General features: G+C 33.7%; 1 pseudogene; it reads right to left on the bottom strand.

Annotated features, from left to right (window-relative positions):
• Nucleotides 1-5,902: 5,902 nt before the first annotated feature.
• LOC119191811 lies at nt 5,903-22,039 on the bottom strand (annotated as a pseudogene).
• Nucleotides 22,040-22,548: the final 509 nt, after the last annotated feature.

Raw genomic sequence — 22,548 nt, 5'->3', positions numbered from 1 at the left:
GCGCCGGGCACTTTTGTTGGTTAGGGAAATCCATTGTTTTTTTTATAGACAGCGATAAATTGAAATAAATCTTAGTTCAAATTCATTCGTAACTAGCTGACCCGGCGAACTTCGTACCGTCTAACAATCGACATATTGACATTAATATTTATACGATACTAACGTCACTCAATTGTTTTGCCTTCCCGGAACTCCTCTACTAACAATTAAATTTTATGGTATGGTATTAAATTCCAAATTGACTTGTAAGTATTATTACGAATCTTTTGTAAAGCAATATAGGCAAGTGTTGTTTTTAGACTTTTTCAAGCAATTTTTTAAATTTATCTATTATATCGGGGAAAACCCATATTTCGCCCAAATGTCCGGGATTTTTGCCGTCTTTATCCGACGTCGGCAATTTAGGTGATGGCAGCCCTTCTCTTGGCCCATAGTCATACCTACATTAAACTAAGCAGGCGCCCAATAGTTCCAAATGCCCTGAAAGGCCCCTAACAACATTTTGATATAGAGCCCTCTATGGCAAGCTACGCTACTGTCGTATATAATTATATCTATACAGATATTGTAAATATCGTCTTCATACAAATTTGTGGGTGAATATAATAATAATATCAGCCTTGTATTATATACTTGCCCACTGCTGAGCACGGGCCTCCTCTACTACTGAAGGGATTAGGCCTTAGTCCACCACGCTGGCCTAGTGCGGATTATAGATTTCTCACACACCTTCGAAATTCCTATAGAGAACTTCTCAGATGTGCAGGTTTCCTCACGATGTTTCATCACAAAGAATACACACATGATTTTAGAAAAGTCAGAGGTGTGTGCCCTTGGGATTTGAACCTGCGGACACTCGTCTTGGCAGTCCGTTCCACACCGAACTAGGCTATCGCCTCTCGAGTGAATGAATATCATCCATAAAAAGAATACTATAGTGTCTATGTATTGAGACTTGTGAGTGACATTTGCAGTTTTTTGTTGAGAGTACCGTGCACAGAACGCTTGTGTCCCACAAAGCTTTGTGCTTTCGCCCACGCTATTTCTTCTGCATGTCAATTATATATGTTGTAAATTGATGGCATACATTGCTATACATTGATTTGCTATGCGGATGATAGCACGGGTGATGCTTTATATACCGGCCGAACCAATATGTCTCGGGAAAAAGTCGACGAGTGCCGAAACAAACTTGTGTTTGAATTCGAGATCTCACTGTCCAGAGTCTTGAATTTGGGCCGACAAATTGGCCCAATTCAATCCCACGAAGATACTCTAGTCTCAATACCAAGGCTCTAACTGCCACCGCCAGTAACAGAATTTTTAGAGTCAAAAAGATCGACATTTTAAACTTTCGCATGCCCGATAGGGCTTATAAATTGTAACCGACCTAAACGAATATCTCAGTGTGTGTGTGCTCGCCTGAAGAGATTCTGTGTGGAGGGGAACTTACAATCACACAAACTGAGATGTGGTGCTCTGAGCGATTTTGTGTGGAAGGTAACTTACAACCGCATCAACTGGCATGTGGTGGCTGGTGCTCTGAGCGATTCCGTGTGGCGGGAACTTACAACCATACCAACTAGAACCGAACGAACTGCGCGAGCGAGAATGTGGAGAGCCATTTACTAGGTTATTTTCATTTCTTATTGCGGTAAATAATAAGTATGTATATAGTGTTTAAGAAATTTATTGAAATTGTTTTACTAATTACATTTTATACATTGTTCATTGTATTTTACATTCTGTAAATAATTTTATTTCCATGTATTCTTATGTCGAGACTATTAAATAAATAACATGAAATTAAAACTCATGTTTTATTTAGTCCCTAAGTCTACGACTATTATTGCAAGTTTTTATTTACATTTTTAATAATAATAAAGTAGTGGTTATACAATAGAACATAATAATAAGATTTAATTCAAAATGTTATCGATACGAACATAACGAAATTTTGGTCCAGCTAAATCCTATCCATACTAAATGCAATTCCTAGAAAAGATATTGCCATAGATTTCCATATAATACACTGGAATTATGTGAGTTATATTATCAACATTATTATTCACTATATATATGACATCGTAAATTGCTTAGTTTATGTATGATGAATAGGCGCTACTTCTCAAATTTAATTTGATCTTTGATCTAATGAACCTCAGCATGATGTCATGTGAAGCTCTTGATTGTTATAACTCGTCACTAATATTAAACCTTACTAACACTACAATTAAACAGTACAATTTATATCAACAAATACTGACAAATTATAACAACGTTTTTAAACAAATTACATTCTTATACTCAAAAGCACATACTTAATATATCTACGTTTCTAATTTCCATATAATAAGGCGAAGTGATTTGGAATTTTATATATTTGCAGTCTATTTATAAAATATATTTAACTTTATACTTATTTGCATGTTACATCATTTCTGTCATAATTTAAACGGCTTTCACTAAAATGAGAGCTATTAGCGCAATTAAATAGATAAGACTAAATTGAAAAATCTATAGTCGTAACATAAACTTATACCACAGTTTTCACTGCCGTCTAAGGGTGTCTCACATTTATGCCGATCGTCCACCGCCAACTAAGTTAGAGTTACTTTAGCTTACCTCGCATACTTGAGTCAAGTTTTTTTACACATTGGCATTGTTTGAGGTGGACGCACATGTCTGTAAAACTGGCTTAATTATGCAAGCTAAGCTAATTCAAGTTTAGTTGGCGGTGGAAGATCGGCTTTATTCACATGCACTCTACATACTATGCTGAATGCGTATCACCACATAACTATTATGAAAGATAGCTGCTGCTAAAGCTGTAGAGTTCCTCGAACAGTTGTGGCGAAAGCTATAATCTCGCGGTCCGCATCGACGTGCGCCATAGCATTAAGTATGTCAATAGATGTTTGACTGCGGTATGTCGCCTAGTCGATTCACCAGCGGATGGGAAGCTTATCAACCACGTTCTCATTAAGTCAACTTCGACACGAGCTGTTTCTAACCAAAAGCTCTTTCTGAGCAATTTAAGGAGATTCAGCGTTTATTGATGTGGGGGAAACTATGATTCGCGTAATTTGTCATTCAAAACTAAAAATATACTGAGTAATCTCGGGGTACGGATACAACAGCGCGTGTGATATTCTTTTTGCACAATTGAGTTTTCGTGGTCAATAACGTTAATCGAGAGAGTATTATGTATGATGTGCTTGAGACACTAGACAACGTGAGCCATAATATCAAACTTATATTGAGATTATTATAGTGTCACATGTTCTCCGGAATTCTTCTGATATAATGTTAAAATAAATGGACGCAAAATTGAATTAACTAATGGATATCACAAAGGCGTGTCAACAGCTATATAAAAAAAAAAATGCACCAGAATACAATACTAAATTTATTAATATAATTATTTATAGATGTCGGTATTTAAAATTATACTTTGACACCCTTGCAGTAGAGTACATTCTTACGACTCATTGTCTGTATTTTTCTATACAGGATGCTACCTGGTTCTATAAAAGTCTCCGTGCCATTACGATAATAAATTTTAATATAAAGCCAACGGCATAAAAGTAAACATTACCTATTCCGATGTCTAAAACTAACAAACGTATACAATTTACAAGACCGTTCTCGGCTTCGAAGTTTTTGCAGAATAAAGTATGTTACTTTATTCCGGTTGTCATACAGGATTGTCTAAAACAGAACCCACTTATCAAAATTCTTAACATTTGAATAAACAGAGAAAACACATATTAAACTGGTAACATTGTTTCTGGAAGCACGAAGTTTTGCTCAACGAAGTACCATTTACCACCAGGTGTGTTTGGCGGCCCTCGCGTGATGTTATCTAAACATGTCTTTTTTATTGCTTTATTCTCAGGATAGTATCAAACTTTTTTTTTATTACAATTAGTTCATTGAAAACGGGTGTAAACCAAACGCTAGTATGGCTCCATAGAACTAGCGTTCCAGTGTGAACACTACGGCTGTACGTGTGATGCCGCACAAATGTGCTGTAAAAAACCGCAGGCGGACGCGTTAAGAAATCTTTCCCCAATCATTTCCCATACGTCTACCGGGCACGATTATGATAAAAAAACAACTATCTAGCAACAACAATATCGATTTTGAAACAAAGCTGCTTTTCGTTTTGTTACAAGGTAAAGATATAATTAAATTAGCGCAAAGTTGGAACATATCCTCTGACGCCGTTTATCCACGGGTACAATTGTCTTAGTTTTAAAATAAAAGAAACCTACAACATTACAAAGATTTCTTAAACTGCACTATTTCTACTACAATTTGAAGTTTTTGTACTCCTAAGAGTTAAGTCTGCCTCATTTGGCCGCGATATCATCTATACTATTATATAAAGCTGAAGAGTTTGTTTGTTTGTTTGTTTGTTTGTTTGTTTGTTTGTTTGAACGCGCTAATCTCAGGAACTACCGGTCCAAACTGAAAAATTCTTTTTGCGTTGGATAGCCCTTTGTTCGTGGAGTGCTATAGGCTATATATCATCACGCTATACCCAATAGGAGCGGGGCAGTAATGGCTAATCTCAGGAACTACCGGTCCAAACTGAAAAATTCTTTTGTCGTTGGATAGCCCTTTGTTCGTGGAGTGCTATAGGCTATATATCATCACGCTATACCCAATAGGAGCGGGGCAGTAATGGCTAATCTCAGGAACTACCGGTCCAAACTGAAAAATTCTTTTTGCGTTGGATAGCCCTTTATTCGTGGAGTGCTATAGGCTATATATCATCACGCTATACCCAATAGGAGCGGAGCAGTAATGGCTAATCTCAGGAACTACCGGTTTCAACTGAAAAATTCGTTTTATGTTGGATAGCCCTTTATTTGTGGACCGCTATAAGCTATATATAATCACGCTATGACCAATAGGAGCGGAGCAGTAATGGCTAATCTCAGGAACTACCGGTCCAAACTGAAAAATTCTTTTTGCGTTGGATAGCCCTTTGTTCGTGGAGAGCTATAGGCTATATATTATCACGCTATATTCAATAGGAGCGGAGCAGTAATGGCTAATCTCAGGAACTACCGATTCGAACTGAAAAAATATTTTTGTGTTGAATAGTCCTTTGTTTGTGGAGTGCTCATAGTTATATATCATAACGCTATGACCAATAGGAGCGGAGCAGTAATGGCTAATCTCAGGAACTACCGGTTTCAACTGAAAAATTCGTTTTGTGTTGGATAGCCCTTTATTTGTGGACCGCTATAAGCTATATATCATCACGCTATGACCAATAGGAGCGGAGCAGTAATGGCTAATCTCAGGAACTACCGGTTCGAACTGAAAAATCTTTTTGTGTTGGATAGCCCTTTGTTCCTGGAGTGCTATAGGCTATATATCATCACGCTATGACCAATAGGAGCGGAGCAGTAATGAAACATGTTGCAAAAACGGGGAAAATTATTAGTTTTGAGAGCTTCCGTTGCCTGCGCTGCGTAAACGGTTAAAGTTATGCAACAATGATGTATGACGGGATTGTTTCACTTAAAAGTTCTAAATAATATAACAAAGTCCCCCGCTGCATCTGTCTGCCTTAACGTGTTAAACTCAAAAACTACCTAACGTATTAAGATGAAATTTGGTATGGAGACAGTTTGAGACCCTGGGAAGAACATAGGCTCCCGGGAAACTACTATTTTTATAACGGAAAACTTTAGCCTGAATAACTTTATAACGCGGGCGGAGCCGCGAGCAAAAGCTAGTATTAAATAATAAGATGAGTTTTTTTTATACTCAGAGTCCTGCGTTTGTCGAGACGTGCGATATCCATTGTTAGTTGATTAAAGCTTTAGCCTCAAAGTTCACGAAAGGGAACTATAGTGATCGAATTAGTAAATTAAAAAACGAATTAAAGTAATTTTGTCAATATTGATATCATATCGATTTTCGAGACATTTATGTTTTATTTACTCACTGTGAGAGTACATTTACTGGATTTGATATGCACCTAAATATAAATTTATTTGACCGCAGAGAAATTTTGCATTTGGTTGCTGTTGTTGGACGCCACCCATGAACTAAACACATCCCTGAAACCAATAAAGGAAAAATAAAAATAATCACAATACATTTATGCGAGTAATAAAATGATGTTATAATTTAACAAGTATTTTATGAAAGAAATAAAGAACAATTTTTGGTATGTATATTATATGTATTGCAATATTCTTGATGATAATAAATATTTATTTATTTTTAAGTTATGCATTATTAAGTAGTTAAATAAGTTTTAAAATATAGTATAACAGTTACCTGCAATGACTGACAACACATTCGTTAGAGCAGTACTCATCTTCCCACTCGTTATTTGCGATAGCCGGGTTTGTGCAGCCCTGCCGAATGCATGATGTCGTGTTTCGGTGTTCATTTTTCTAAAAGATCACAATGAGCATTTAATAAAAGCTTTTAACAAACAATACAGTAATTAACTCGTTTTTTATTGTTTACGAAAATCTGTTGCGTCTATAATATGGGATAGGAAGAATAGGGTAATATGATTATTTTGATTTTGTGTATTTTTATATGATACAGCAATAAGTACAAAAAATAAGTGCTGCTGTGAAAACAAAATTAAAATTTGATAAGAAATGAGATAGTAATATATATTTCAAATATTGCAACGTGCTGGAGTGGGCGCGAAGTGGGTATATCACTCCATCTCTTTCTTTCGCACACATCGTAATTCCCGACGACGACACATGCAAGTATTTCGTCTCTTTTCTGTTTTTTGACACTCAGCTCTACTACCTAATTTTAATGGCCTGTAACTTGTATTGCTAGCCCATTTTTTATTAATTATATGTATTCAGAAGAATTACTTTTCGCAAAACTGTCCTAGAATAATGTACAAAATGAGGAACTAGATCAGCACTAGAGTGTGATTTATAAATTTTATCAAAAATAATTACATCCAAAGACTGATGTGGTACTCCAGCATTGCCATTAGTGTTTGTATGTTGCTCAGGTTTTGGTGAGGTAGCCTGTGGCTGTTGTTCCTGCTGTTGCTGTTGTTGTTGTTGCTGTTGTTGTTGCTGCTGTTGTTGTTGCTGTTGTTGTTGCTGTTGTTGTTGCTGTTGCTGTTGTAACTGCTGCTGTTGTTGCTGCATTTGTTGTTGTGGTTGTTGTTGAAGTTGCTGTATTTGTTGCTGTTGCGGTTGTTGGTACTGCTGTGCTTGATGAACCTGTGCTTGTTGCATTTGTTGATGAGTTGTCTGAATTTGCTGAAATACATATGAAAGAATGAATGTTAAGTAATTTAAGAAACAATTCCAAATATGATTATCAAATAACTTAAATAAATTTAGACCTGTTGAGGATGGTGGTACTGCATGGGTGTGTGCACTGATCCCATTGGAGGCGACTGTGCCTGGACCTGTCTGTATCCAGGAGGAGACATTCCCGAATTAGCTTGGTAGTTAGGAGACTGTGTTGGTTGATAGCTTCTTGGTGACTGGGCAATGTTAGGTTGGCATCCTTGTGGCGATGTAGCTGGGTTAACTTGGTAGCTCTGAGGAGATTGGCCTGGCACAGCCTGGTAACAACAATGTTTTAAAAACATGGATCCCATAGTTTTATGGTAATGTCTATAAATTTGTTAAAATTATAAAAAAAAATTAACATGACTAGAAATACATATTTCTATGTTTGATTATTCGTAGAATAAAATCATTTACTGCTGATATTAAACTAATCTATATATATATAGCTTTTCAAATCAAGTTCACACACATAGACATACACACACAGCACACACATAACACCCGTGTCCTGAAGCGACAGGCATAGGTGCAACCAGGGCATCCCCTATTTCCTTGATAGCTCTGAGGAGATTGTTGAGGATTGGATGGGTAACCCTGTGGTGGTTGCCCAGCATATGCCGCTGGCTGTTGACCACTTGGATAGTTCTGTGGTGAATATCCTTGCGGTGAAGGATTTGGTACATATCCTTGTGGTGAATGAGCATTACCATATGACTGGCCTTGGTAATAGTTACCATATGAAGGATTAGCATTGTTTGTGTGGTTGTACATTGTCTGGTTATCTTGTTCACCTCCCTAAAACAATTATGAAATAAGGTTAAATATAATATATTTAGTTCTTTTGTAAACATATTTTACAGAGAACATTTAGTTCATAAATACCTATTTATTAAATTCTATTGATTAAAAGTCAAAAAATTATTGTACATTTATTTAGATTTGTGACATTTTGGTAAGTTAACAAAAAACATTGTAAATTAATGATTTAGACCACATAGGATTATAAATTTTGAATGCATTGGCTTACATGTTTGATACTTTCAGTTGAAAGAAAATATAGACCCAAGTATTTAATATAAATTTCAACTTGATAACTCTACGCATATCTGACAAAAAGGGTCTGGACAGCTTCCTTTTGAGGGACCAAACCCAAAAAAATATGATGACAACCTTTTTACTCCATCACAGAAATTAATGTACAGAGATATAAAAAGCTCCACATCTTGTTCACTTTAGATGAGAGCTTGACAAATTTTGAAATTGATTCGAGCAGCAACACTCCAAAGCAGTCTATGTATGCTAGGATATCATTAATAACTTGTTTAAGTGTTATACTAGAATATCAATAAAGTTTATAACGATATTTTATATTAGCATCGCTTTGTTCCATGATAATAAAATAAATGACTGTAGTTCGCAACGTAAAAGACTGTCCAAAGTTTAAAAATTCAAACGTTAGGTAAACTGACTATTTGTAAACAAAAATGACGGTTGTCAAGACTGGAAAAATACTATATATAGTACTTAATAATATCGCTAGGTCTTTCTACACCCGTAGCAATTCAGTAAATCGGTAAAAACTGTAATAGTAATGAATAATAAAGTAACATTAGTGTTACTGATCCGAACTTAAAAGCATAACCTACAAAGTATTAAAGCTCTTAGACACAGCGTGGAAGCTTACCGAGACAAAACAACTTTCGATGCGAAATAAAGGGAATTCTACCTTTTATGATTAAATTCTTGCAACTGCAAACGTATATTCGAAAGAAATCGCAATCTATTATAAATTAAATAAACAACACTAAAATATCGCACAGAAAAAATGAAACAAAAGTCAAAAGCTCATCTGTCAAAAATAAAATATAACTACTAAGACGCCATCTTGTGATGCTGTATATATATTATATATAAATAAGTACTACTCCAGTTGCAAAAGTATGGAGATTTTAGTTCAGCGCAAAAAACATAGATGGCGTTTATAACTTATTTTATGAAACGGATCTACTAGACTTCTAGAGATGACTTATTTTATCGTATAGGTTCGTATGATTTTAAATACTTATAGCTCAGATAACCGTGGGCCGATTTATGAGATTCTTTAATTATAAATATATACAATTGGTGAATGCGCGAATGTTCATGCGCTTCAGTGTCCATAAGTTACAGTAAGTCGGAATCGTGGAAAATGCACGCAGTTGCTCCTCACAAAATGCTGCTTTTTAGGATTGTTTTGATGGTGTCGAGCGATAAGATTAGGTCAGATCGCGCATGGTGCGTAGAGATTGAGAGCGCACGTACGGTTCGGGAGCGGCGGCTATGGCGGCGGCGCGAGAATCTTATAACAAGTTACTTACTCTGCGCGCACAGCTCGAAGTCTTTTGAATATCGGCGCATTTGCCGGATGGGTTCGTTCCCTTACTACAAACATGTCGAACATGTGCGGAGTCTAGAAACCTGCATAATTCTTAAATAATCATCCAGACATATACTAGAAATATTTAAAAGATTACTAATATAAATTAACTTAGTATATTTTATCATCATCTGCTGATGAAAAATATGTTAGGTTTACAAATACATAACTTACCTTTGATACTAGGCTAGCTCTATATGCGGCTAGCGCTTTGAGGTATTCTTTCTTGGCTACTTCTGTTTTTTGTTTGTATACCTGCCAGGAAAATAAAAATATTAAATTTTTAAACGGTTTTAAATCATAACATAGGGTTTCTCGAAGATAACATGACACGGCCGCGTTACGCGCTTACACTATCATACAGAATAAGGGCCCTGGATGGTGTAGATGTTCTAATTTGACGCGTGTCTGTTTTTTAAGACTTCTTCACCCCGTTATTTGTATTACAGGCACATTCAATAAAAAATCTTTGACAGGAAGAAAAAGTTTTATGGAAAATCGCTGATTTTTAATAGAATGGGCTGAGGGCATTTAAATATGGGCTTCACGAGATGTCCATACTACATATAACTCAAAAGTAAAACTGTCTTTACGATTTTTCAGGTCGTAATTAAAATAGAGTAAAATGTAGTTTTACCACATGCAGTGGTATGGTCACCAGTTAAAAGTATTTATTACTATACTGATATGACTCAAACTATAATATGTAGGTCTACCTAATTTTCAATCGAACTATAATTTGGAACGAATATTCTAAGCGCTTCCAGGCCATACAAAGTCATTAATTTTATTTGAATTTAAAGAGTCCTGGCACTGTTTCTAAATCCAGTATCAGGGGCATGATTCTCTACGACAATGTCGAACTTGTAACACGGCGTGTTTCGTTAACTTCGTGTTATGACTGTGTAAGAGTATTCTGGATGCTAATTTGACATTTCATGAACACGATGAGGTGTGACACATCCGCCTTACGGGCATGTTACGAATTGTCAAAATAACGTGCGGCAATCCAGCGCGTCTATGCGCGTTTAGACAAATTAATTATTTAGATACAACGACTGTATAATTTCTATTGACGATAGTATCCTCTTTACATCGTGAAAACTCAAATATAATATTCTACCTTATCAGAAACAAAACAAACATAAATCCTAAATGATCGAATTAATATTCAAACCTATGTTTTGTATCTTGATAGTCAAATTTGTGTTATGGGCTCAGCGGTGAAAAATAAGCTACTTTACTACTGGCAACCCGACTTTTGACAACAATTGAGGTCAATCAAGTTTATTTTTATTACTTCGATGTAATATTTCTATTAGTAAATAGATAGGCCAAACAAATATAAAACACTAATGAAGGTATCTTTTTAAACAATGTTTTCTTAATTATGTACATTACAATTAATACTATGTAGTTTCTTTGTGGTGAAAGTTTTGTACCTATAAAGTTTGATAACAATAAAGATTATTGAAGAAATTTTTACTAGTTATACATTATTGTTGTTATAAGTAATTGGTAGAGGTCTTAATCAAGGGCTTAGCCAGCTTTAAATTAAATATCAAAATCTTCTAAATGTGAATATCGATCCAGGGAAACAAAGCAAAAATTTAGGTAATCCCAATAATTTTACACAATTACAAACAAAAGTATGTAATCATGTTAAATCTAAAATTGTTTGTACAAACACTTCCTTTTTATTTTAGGAGACCAAAGGCATCTTACATTGAATACTAATGTTAACAAAACTGATAATATCAAATGTAATAATAAAATAATTTCTTTTACAGGATAGTGAATGTAATGCAAGATATTCCAAATAAATAATAGTAAAATATACTCAGATTTAACAACACATTATTTTTGTTTTATTTTTTATTTGTTGTTCAGTCTAAGATAACATAATATACTTAAGTAAAATTTCTATACATGAGTTTGAATGTTTGTTAATTAATCAGTTTCACCTTAATAACTAAATGAATGTGTATGAAATATGGTACTCAGACAGTGAGCTGTGGATTGAATAGAGTACTTTTTATTCCAAAAGATTAATGCCGGTTGAGCGGCAAATAGAAGTTACTAGGTAATAGAGCTATAAATTTTTAAAAATAACGTTTAATAGGCAATATACACTTATTTTAATTATTGTTGGTAAGTCTGTTATATGTGAGTGTCTGTCTTAATAGTTATAAGGTGTCTACGGCAATGTCTATTTCTATAGCCAAGTTAAACTGTGTCCATGCACTGATGTGTACCAGTTTAGAGGAAATTGTAACTAGCGTAATTACTTTATAAGACCTAAAATCTTTGTCTCATTCTGAAAACCTACTGTGGAACGTCACATAGTGCTTTACAATTCAAAGTTCCGCATGGCATTGTAACTGTTTATGGGCGGTCGTATCGCTTATCATCAGGTAAACGGCATCCTCGTCACATTATTTAACTAAATAAAAAAAAGAATTTGAGTTAATGCCTTGTCGATTTTGCAACAAATTTTATAATGGAAGGTCCGTAGAATTCCTATTAATATACGTTGTTAGCGCCAATTTAACATAAACTGCATAAGCACAACAGCATTTACTATTATGCATATAACAGCATTCGTGTAAAATCTTCAGTAGCATTCAATATATCAATTCAATTCAATTTTTAAAATGTGGCTTTAGTAAACAAATCAAGTAAATAAGTCAATGACATTGACATTTGACAATAATTTTGAAGTTATATTTTTTTCGTTTGAAAACAATCACAATCTACAGAAATTTCTTTAAATTATTTTTATATTCCTTTCATGTTTCTTACATTTAAGTATATACAAAAATGGGATTAAATAAAGTTTGGCAGTGATTTATTCGAGTTACATCATTTAATATCACGAATACAAACAAAAAAAAGCCTTTTCAAAAATCGATACTTGCCGATTCGAGGGGATGAAAGATTTCTGAACGCATTAACACATCGTAATATAAAAATATTAAGCATAGACAACCTATCGTATGGCATACACAATACCTATTTTTCAATTACACATCGTGGCGCGTGTATGAAACGCGTTTGTGTTTAGAGCTTGTTTTGACAACACGCGTTTACGGTGTGTTATCGCGAGTAGCATAGGGAATCAACCTACAGAACTGCTTTGGCAACACTACAAATTGTTATGAAATTTATTTGCATTTTAATTACTTAATTATTTAATTAAGATTGCTAATTCTTACACTTTTATGTTCAGAGTCCAGACCATCCCACATGGAAGCGACAATTTTCGACACTTCTCCAAAACTTGCATTTGGGTTTTGTCCTTTTATAGCTGCTTGCGTATCTCGAAAGAATAGAGCGTACGCCGAAACTGGCCTGTACAAAGACATCATTGGTTAGTATTCACATATAGTCATTAAAAAGTAAAAATCGTCAATAGTTAGGGATTTGCAAATTAAACAAACTTTTGTGGCTCATTGGGATCTCTTTTCTTCTTTTTCTTTTGAACTTTTGGTTTTTTCTGCATTTGCCCACGATTCATTCCATTCTCCATTGGCTCGGGAGATGATCTTTTGACACCCATAGGCCCATGCCCATCTGTGAAAAAGACGTAATATGATTTTTGATATTCTTTTGCATAATTTATTTTGTTGTATCCTGTAGATGGAAGGTATTAATAACAATTCGACACTGAAGGTGATTTATAACATATGGGAAAAGCTGAAAAAGTAAAATATAAACAAAATTATCTTTCTTTTATATATTTTAAGTCCATGTATCATCCAAATGTTGAAGTAATACTGTTGTTGTTTGTAATTACTATTTGCCAGTTTTCGATAAAATTTAGTTATTTTTAATACAAATTAAAACACATTTAATCCAAAACTATTATACAATAATAAGTAACCAATTACACGCTTTATTATTTTTGTTATTAATACCCTCATTCTGCAGCATTTAGCTTTCTGTATAATTAGTATTGAAATTTGTGTACCCATGTGGCGAATTGAAATTAATTCTACTTTCAATAATAATAATATATTAATTGATATAAACATAGTTCATTGGCAACATAAATGTTAAGAAAGTACCCTAAACACAATAAAATCTACGTAAAGCGATAAAATTTGCCTATACCTGATGAAGCGTAGTTTGTTGCTGCCGGCTCGCTGAGCAATAATGGATAGGCAGAAGGCTTTCCGCATCACCAGGCAACTACCAACAAACAACCAATTCATTAGAATTTTTGTTATTACATTCTAGTGACTGTATTCTATACAAATCATGGTTACTAACCATAAATATAACTGCCAATGAACTATATTCAAAACATAGAGTAATAATAAAATGTGTAAGTATATTATATAAATGTATTACGAATTATAGAAAAAAAAAATACATACAAACTGTGACTATGATTGAAACCAAGTGGGCATTGTGAAAGAATCATAATATGAAAAATATAGGAACAATATGCACCTATGGAATAGGTATTCTAATTTATAAGGCCACAAGGCACCACAATAACAAGATCCAAACCCACCATGATATCATGACAGACTTTTCTTGTAAGCTTTTCTCAGGATAAAAATTCACTGATATATTGCTTATAGTAGGATCCCTGGTACACTTTTCATCGCTTATTACTATTAAGCTGATTTTTCGGGAGTAGCTTTCTTTTAACTAGACGCCCAAGTTTTTCCTTACAGTAATGTTGGTAAATGGTAGCTTAATAAGGGTAGCAAGGATAAAATATGTTGATTTGACGAATTTAAAAAATATTAATAACCGTTTTCTTTTGTTAATTATCGAGATAATTATCTAAATAACGTGAAAAAATATTTGTCCTACAAAATATATATATAAGGTTTTGTTAGAAAGTCCCCCCTCTCCAACATGTATCATATTCTTATATTTTGTAGGACAAATATTTTTTCACGTTATTTAAATAATTATCTCGATAATTAACAAAGAAAAATTCGGTTAGTAATATATTTTTTAAATTTGTCAAATCAACATATTTTACCTTGCTACCCCTATTAAGCTAGCATTTACCAATATTACTGTAAGGAAAAACTTGGACGCCCAGTCAAAAGGTAACTTACTCACGAAAAATCAGCTTGATAGTAATAAACTATGAAAGCGTACCAGGGATCCTTTACTATTATATTTGACCTTAAAGAGTTGTGTTATTTCAGGACATGGTGTTTGAGAAAGACGAGCGCAAACCAGTAAATATTATTTTTTATGTTCAGATTATTATGCGTGATTTGTTAACTATCTACACAGCTTCAAAAACACAAACATTTCAAATATTAGTACCTGGGGGATTTCACGTGAAGTGGTCGGCAAAATGAATGCGAGGTTCTGAAATTCGTAATATTCAGCCTATTTGCATTACTAGTAGATGACAGAGTGGACATATAATATTTGAGGTTTAGTTATACAGTTATGGGCTACTAAAGAACCAACGCTCATATTTTAATAGGTTTTACGAGGGCTTGTTTTTATCAATCCATTTGCAGTAAAACTTTAATTGCGGTGGTTTATGTCGCAAAGATACTGTAATTTTTATTTTTAAAACAGATTGTAAACTCCTTTTTTCGCGACTACCTTGAAAAAACATTTTGAAAGAGATTTTTATCATTTCGCCCAAGAGGTGTTTGTTTATTTTATTCACAAGATATAGCTAAAATAATAATAATTTTGCTCTCAAGGTTTCCAAACGTCCCATAAAAGTAAAAGAGGTAAATGAATTTAGGTACAGTCAGCCACAAAAGTATGTGAACAAATTACATTTTCAAAACAGAAAATGCACATTGGTTGATTAAAAATTAAGCCTTTTAGTCCATTGAAATGTTACATTTTTTAGGCCTTACCTTGCGTTTTTTAGAGGACGCAATTTTATTTTTTTGAAGTGTAGGGGAGGTCAGTCTAAAGCTTAAACCAAGTTTGTGGGTCGCCACCCTTGTCCCACGGCCGCCATCTTGAAAATAGGGGTTGAAATGGTTTTACGATGTATCTCTTAAACTATTTATCTGACAAAAAATGTATAAACAATTTTTGTTGCAAATTAAATTCTCTATAACTTTGGTCTAGTAACTTTTGTCGTAGAACTATAAATAAAAAAGTTATTAGCGAAAATGTTAAGAAATTCAATGTTAAGCAATGTCCATTGCAACGTCATCAGAACGTGTATTTATAAGGTTCATAATACTTTTTGTACTCTCATTAATACCCAAATACCCAAGGGACCATTAGGGAACAAAAGAACATCTGCCTGCTATTATTATTATTATTTCTAACCTCTCTTATTGTAAGAATAGCTGATAATATTGTGTTGAAGTTGTCGTTCAACTTATATCTTTTAGTTGAGCTACATGTTACTGTACGTACGGATGTATTTTATTCTGTTTTTAATTGTGAAGACGATTTCGAATGATTTTAGACACGATTTTAACTTTAGTGAAAATTACTTTTTTTTTATTAGCATTTTGACTTTTAAAAGACTTTTAAAAGTCAAAATGCTAATAAAAAACTTACTTACGACAACTTCAACACAATATTATCAGCTATTCTTACAATAAGAGAGGTTAGAAATAATAATAATAATAGCAGGCAGATGTTCTTTGTTCCCTAATGGTCCCTGGGTATTTGGGTATTAATGAGAGTACAAAAAAGTATTATGAACCTTATAAACACACGTTCTGATGATGTTGCAATGGACATTGCTTAACATTGAATTTTTTAACATTTTCGCTTATAACTTTTTTATTTATAGTTCTACGACAAAAGTTACTAGTCCAAAGTTGTAGAGAATTTAATTTGCAACAAAAAATGTTTATACATTTTTGTCAGATAAATAGTTTAAAAGATACATCGTAAAACCATTTCAACCCCTATTTTCAAGATGGCGTGGGACAAGGGTGGCGACCCCACAAACTTGGTTTTAGCTTTAGACTGACCCCCTACACTTCAAAAATAAAATTGCGTCCTCTAAAAACGCAACCCCAAATGTAACTTTTCAATGGAGTATTTGAATAAAACTTTTATATATAAAACAATATTATATGTTTAAACTCACATCTACTACAACTGAAAATAGACTGAATAGGAACAAAATTCCGAATCTTACATTTATTTTGCTATTTGTTTCATGTGAAATGCCCCTATTAATTTCATTGATTGATAGTAAAGTAATAGCGTAGAGCCTGACAACAAAACTATGATACTGGTTGTGTTGTTTAACTGTACGATATAACAAGTATTATATGAAATATAAACTTTGAGAGTTAATTTAAGTGATCGCTATAATGTATGGAAAATTTGTTCTACAATGGTGATGTCAAGGGTGTATAATTTTTAGTAACTACTTTGTTTATAACTGAAATTAGTGAATTTAATATATCTACTAAAAACGTTACAATTTAATATGGATATATATTTAATATTACATAATTATTTTTATAAATTGAATTAGTTACAGGTAAATACATCTTTACAATATTTGTTGCATATAATAAGTATAAATAAAATTAATGATGTTATAACAATAATAAATATATATGAAAAACCAAGCATAATATATTTTAAGTATCTTGTCACCAGATGTTTTTAAGGTATTAATTCTTGTATGCTGTGTTATACAGAAGAAATAAAATATATTATATCATACATAATTATTTGCATTGGAATAACATTTTACAGTATCCTGTTTTCAATTCAGTAGCATAATGATATCAGTTACAAATAGGCATGTTACTTTTAATGCAACTACTAACCTTATATTATAGCACTAGCTTTTGCCCGCGGCTCCGCCCGCGTTATAAAGTTTTTCAGGCTAAAGGTTTCCGTTATAAAAGTAGAAGTTTCCCGGGAGCCTATGTTCTTCCCAAACAAACTGTCTCCATACCAAATTTCATCTTAATACGTTGGATAGTTTTTGAGTTTAACACGTTCAGACAGACAGATGCAGCGGGGACTTTGTTTATAATATATTTTTAGAACTTTTAAGTGGAACAATCCCGTCATACATCATTGCTGCATAACTTTAACCGTTTACGCAGCGCAGGCAACGGAAGCTCTCAAAACTAATAATTTTCCCCGTTTTTGCAACATGTTTCATTACTGCTTCGCTCCTATTGGTCGTAGCGTGATGATATATGACCTATAGCACTCCAGGAACAAAGGGCTATCCAACACAAAAAGATTTTTTCAGTTCAAACCGGTAGTTCAGAGATTAGCCATTACTGCTCCGCTCCTATTGGTCATAGCGTGATGATATATAGCTTATAGCGGCCCACAAATAAAGGGCTATCCAACACAAAACGAATTTTTCAGTTGAAACCGGTAGTTCCTGAGATTAGTCATTACTGCTCCGCTCCTATTGGTCATAGCGTGATGATATATGACTTTGAGCACTCCACAAACAAAGGGCTATCCAACGCAAAAAGAATTTTTCAGTTTGGACTGGTAGTTCCTGAGATTAGCCATTACTGCTCCGCTCCTATTGGGTATAGCGTGATGATATATAGCCTATAGCACTCCACGAACAAAGGGCTATCCAACGCAAAAAGAATTTTTCGGTTTGGACTGGTAGTTTCTGAGATTAGCGCGTTCAAACAAACAAACAAACAAACAAACTCTTCAGCTTTATATAATAGTATAGATTATTGTTTGTGTACATTTTTTACTTTTTACATAAAACATTAAATACTAACCATGCTATAGGTAGTTGGTAACATTTAACTTCAATGATAACATCAAATAACAACAAACACAAAAATTTGTTTATTTAAGAAACATAAAAGATATACATCAGCAAGCTCTTCATACCTGTGAGTGCTGTGAGGGTACACTGTCATCGAGTCATCGCTGGTGGTACCAGGAGGTGACGCTCTTTGTGGTGAGCCATATACTCCGGCCCTGATGGTTGTGTTGGGGTGCTTGGTGTGGGCGGCCACTCATCACCTGTGTGGGTTGCATCATTAACAACCGGTGTTGGCCCCCAGGCTGCTGCTGGATCATGTAGTTGCCAGCTGGAGCACCTGCGCTACTGGAATTGCCTTTAGATTAGAAAATGACAAAACATTCTACAGTATTCTAAAAAAATATTTTTAGGTTAATATGCCAACATAAAACAATGTATTATCATCTTGATAACAATACAGTCTTTAGGCTGCAATCTATAACATTCTGGGTAGCCATTGTGATGTCAAAACTAGTTAATAGATATGTTTATTTACAAATAATTAGCGAACTTTACAAATAGTAAAGTTTAAGAGAAATTACAAGAGAACAAATGTATTTTTTTTGGCAGTTGGATGTGCATGAAATGGAATATCAGCATGCTTCATGTCAGAGGAAAAATATGACTTACATCACTTCTATTAGAAAGAAATGCATATTTTTTATAAAATGCCACATAAAGTTTGTACATAATTAGGTAGACACTCTTTTGGCAATATCATTGATTCACCAGCTGCTGTCATGTCTTTGTTTTACTCACTAAAAAATATATTTTTTTAATTCGAATTTCGAATCCAACGTACCCACAACCTACAGCAACGCCTATAAATGCCTTTTAATGGACTTTGCGATTGTTAGGCCTGGTGAGTGTTAAAAAGTCTTATCAATTTTAACTGAGAGCTACTAAATCATAGTAAGTGGTTAAGATTTTACCTTGGAATGTAATTAAACCACGTAACACAAAGTAAAATAATCTGTAGAAGGTTAGAATAAAAGAAATACCTGTGTGATGTCACCGGTGTGTGCGGTTCTTGTAAATACAGGGGTTGTTGATAAGAAGGGGTGCCACCAGGCGGCGCCAGTCCATCTTGTGCAGGGTTCATCATACCAACCTAAAACAAAATCACAAATTTATTATAATTATGTATCACATAGATACACATTCTTACACGAGATTAGTAAATAAGAAACCTACTCTTCTAATGACTATAATATTATCTATCTAGACCTATCTAGACCTACTAGCTAGTCACTGACTAAATAACTTTATTACAACGAACAAGAAAGAAGTAATAATGTAAATTGTTTAAAAATATATGTTATGTTCTATTGAGTATAACAATACATATAGAAAACAAAATTTGTTCAAAACAAATATAAAAAAAAATATGTCATATCTTTCGTAGAGGTGTAAAAAATACCGATAATCGATACAATCCGTACCATTGAGAAATCGATAAATTATGATCTACAATATGATACATAATTCATTGAAATAAAACTTTTAGATGATATAAACAAACTGATGTTAAAAGTGTTAGATCTATAATAATTTCAAGATTATAACATATTGACATAAATTATTTACAATTTTAATAACACTAAGCAAAAATAAATTAAAATTCAAATGAAATAAATTATTCTTGATGAAAGATACGTATTGTAGAACCTTGTGGTAATTTGTTGAGTCAAAGGTTTGCTTATTATTGTAGGGTTGTATTAATATGTACAAATAAACTTAGAACGGCCAAATCTGAGTTATTTAGTTTTCCCAGTGCGACGTCGAAAATAGATATAATTTCTTTGAAATTCTATTAAATGCTACTTATGTTATAAAATCTATAGTTTGTGAAAGATGTTTGTCTTAATAGGATGTCAAATCTCATAATGTATAGAAACTACTGTATCTACCACGTCCTTCATACCGGAAATCATATGAGCATGCACACTACTATCTGGCGGCAAAAATAAACATCACGGTGGTGCCTCCCAATCTATCGTTTAACGATACAATTGATAGGTATTGTTGAAGTATCTTAAGCATACTACATTTACACTCAAACTCTATGAAATAAATAGTATCGTCCTTAGCATAACGAAAATTAATTAATGTCTTAAAGATTTTTAAACAAACCAATGAAACATCGATTTTAAAATTTTATGTCATTCTTTTATCACTTCACACATCTCTAGATTTACAAGAAAAAGTGAGTTTTGCCTAGCCACAGAGTATAAAATAATTTTTAACCGCATTGATTGAAGCATTTTTATATATTGTAGGCCACGTATTGTCCACGTATTTACAAAACTGAAAACAAGATAGATTAAAATTTATTTTCTCACCCTCTAGGGTGGATCTTTTTATTGCTAATTACATAAATTGAAGCTGTTGTCTCTAGAAACGGACAACTATTTCATTAGAGTTTATTTGAGTTAAAATTTATATCTTTGCTCAAAAAGTGTGGTCTCCACCTTTGCTTTTTGATCTCTAGGGAATATTAGGTATTTCTTGCTCTTGGTGTAGCCGATATGAAATTTTATATGCGAGCAAACCAGCACGTGGGTTCTGATGTAGTACTTACTTAATCCCCACCGCCCACAACACTAGAAGCTTTTGCTATCATCACCACACCTGCTTATTTCAAGCTACCTACCAATACAGATAGGGATATATTCTTCACTAAGTATATTATGGTCGGGTTCGCACGGTGACGTAAGTAAAATTTTTATACAAGATACTCATATGCCGATTCTACGCCACGCTAGAATCTATATAGTCATGGCGCATGGTCTATGGCTAAGATGTTTTATTACATAGATACGTTGTCCGAGCTCAATACTGGCAAGACGAAAGTAAGGTAATTGCCCGACTTAACAGCCAATGAGCGTGCGGAACTAACGTTGTTACGTAACTCTCGATGTATATATATCCTTTTCTAACGAATGTGTGCTGCATCTTTTTATTCCTTCTTCGAGCCAATTTGTAATTATATGTATAGGTCCGTGAATATAGCAAATAGTGCGCCGTTTTTATGTGCCATTTTGTTAGTGTATGACGTGTCTATTTGTAAAACGTCATTGGTCTATGGGACCATACGTATGCCACAACGCCACCCGGCCTGTGTATTACTATACATGGCTAATGAAACGGCGCGCAATTAAAATTTCAATCATCCCGGCTATTTACTTTGAATAATTGAAAAGTTCATAATTTTTACGGAATGATCTAATGTCCTAGATTGTGTATTATGATTTTGATTCTTTTCTAAAAGTGTCATTACTGAGTAAAGCCTTCCTTCCAATTGACAAGGTTTATAAGTTGCTGTCCACAGTTTTGTCAATATGTCAGCTGAAATTTACTACTTATGTGCTGGTAATATTAGATCGGGCACAGAACTAGTCGATAGACTCATAGGACTGTAGGTACTCTTAATTCTAGCAATAGGTAGTATTTTACCTGAGGAGCAGAGTGATGTAGTTGTGTGTACTGTATGTGCGAGTTCTGGACGTTGGCGGCAGTGCTGTGTTGTCCATGAATCAACGGAATATCAAACTCCTCGTCACCAAACGAAGGCGTATGAAAAGTCTGTAATAAGAAAATTTATTGAATTAAGTATTCATATATCATATGCCTACCTAACTTCTCTGCACCTCAAACTATGAATTATTAAAATCAAAGGTTTTAAACATTAATTTACAAAGTTTCTTCAGTTTATAAAACTATAAAGAAGTTTTCTCACCAACAAAGGGATAACAAGCACATTTAAAACGCAAATTAATGTTGTGATGTTCTTTTCTACTGGTAGATTATATTTTATTTATATCTAATTTTGCCGCGTCACGTACTAATCAAAAGTTAAATAATTATCCCGGTAGTTATTTATGTAAATATATGACACCAATTGCTACCCATTGATGTTTCTTAAAGCGCGATAATTTGTCTTAAAATTTATACTGCAAATTGAGGTTACTTTGTGCCTTAGGCCAGTCCTTATTAGGACCATGCCATAACTTTTTAGAAGACAATTATCTGATTAACTGTTTTATAATTACTGCCAATGCGATCAAACGTTTTTTTATTATAATAATACACAG

This window comes from Manduca sexta, unplaced genomic scaffold (assembly GCF_014839805.1).
Source record: "Manduca sexta isolate Smith_Timp_Sample1 unplaced genomic scaffold, JHU_Msex_v1.0 HiC_scaffold_1947, whole genome shotgun sequence".
Classification (NCBI taxonomy): domain Eukaryota; kingdom Metazoa; phylum Arthropoda; class Insecta; order Lepidoptera; family Sphingidae; genus Manduca; species Manduca sexta.
This window is presented reverse-complemented; position numbering and strand designations above follow the sequence as displayed.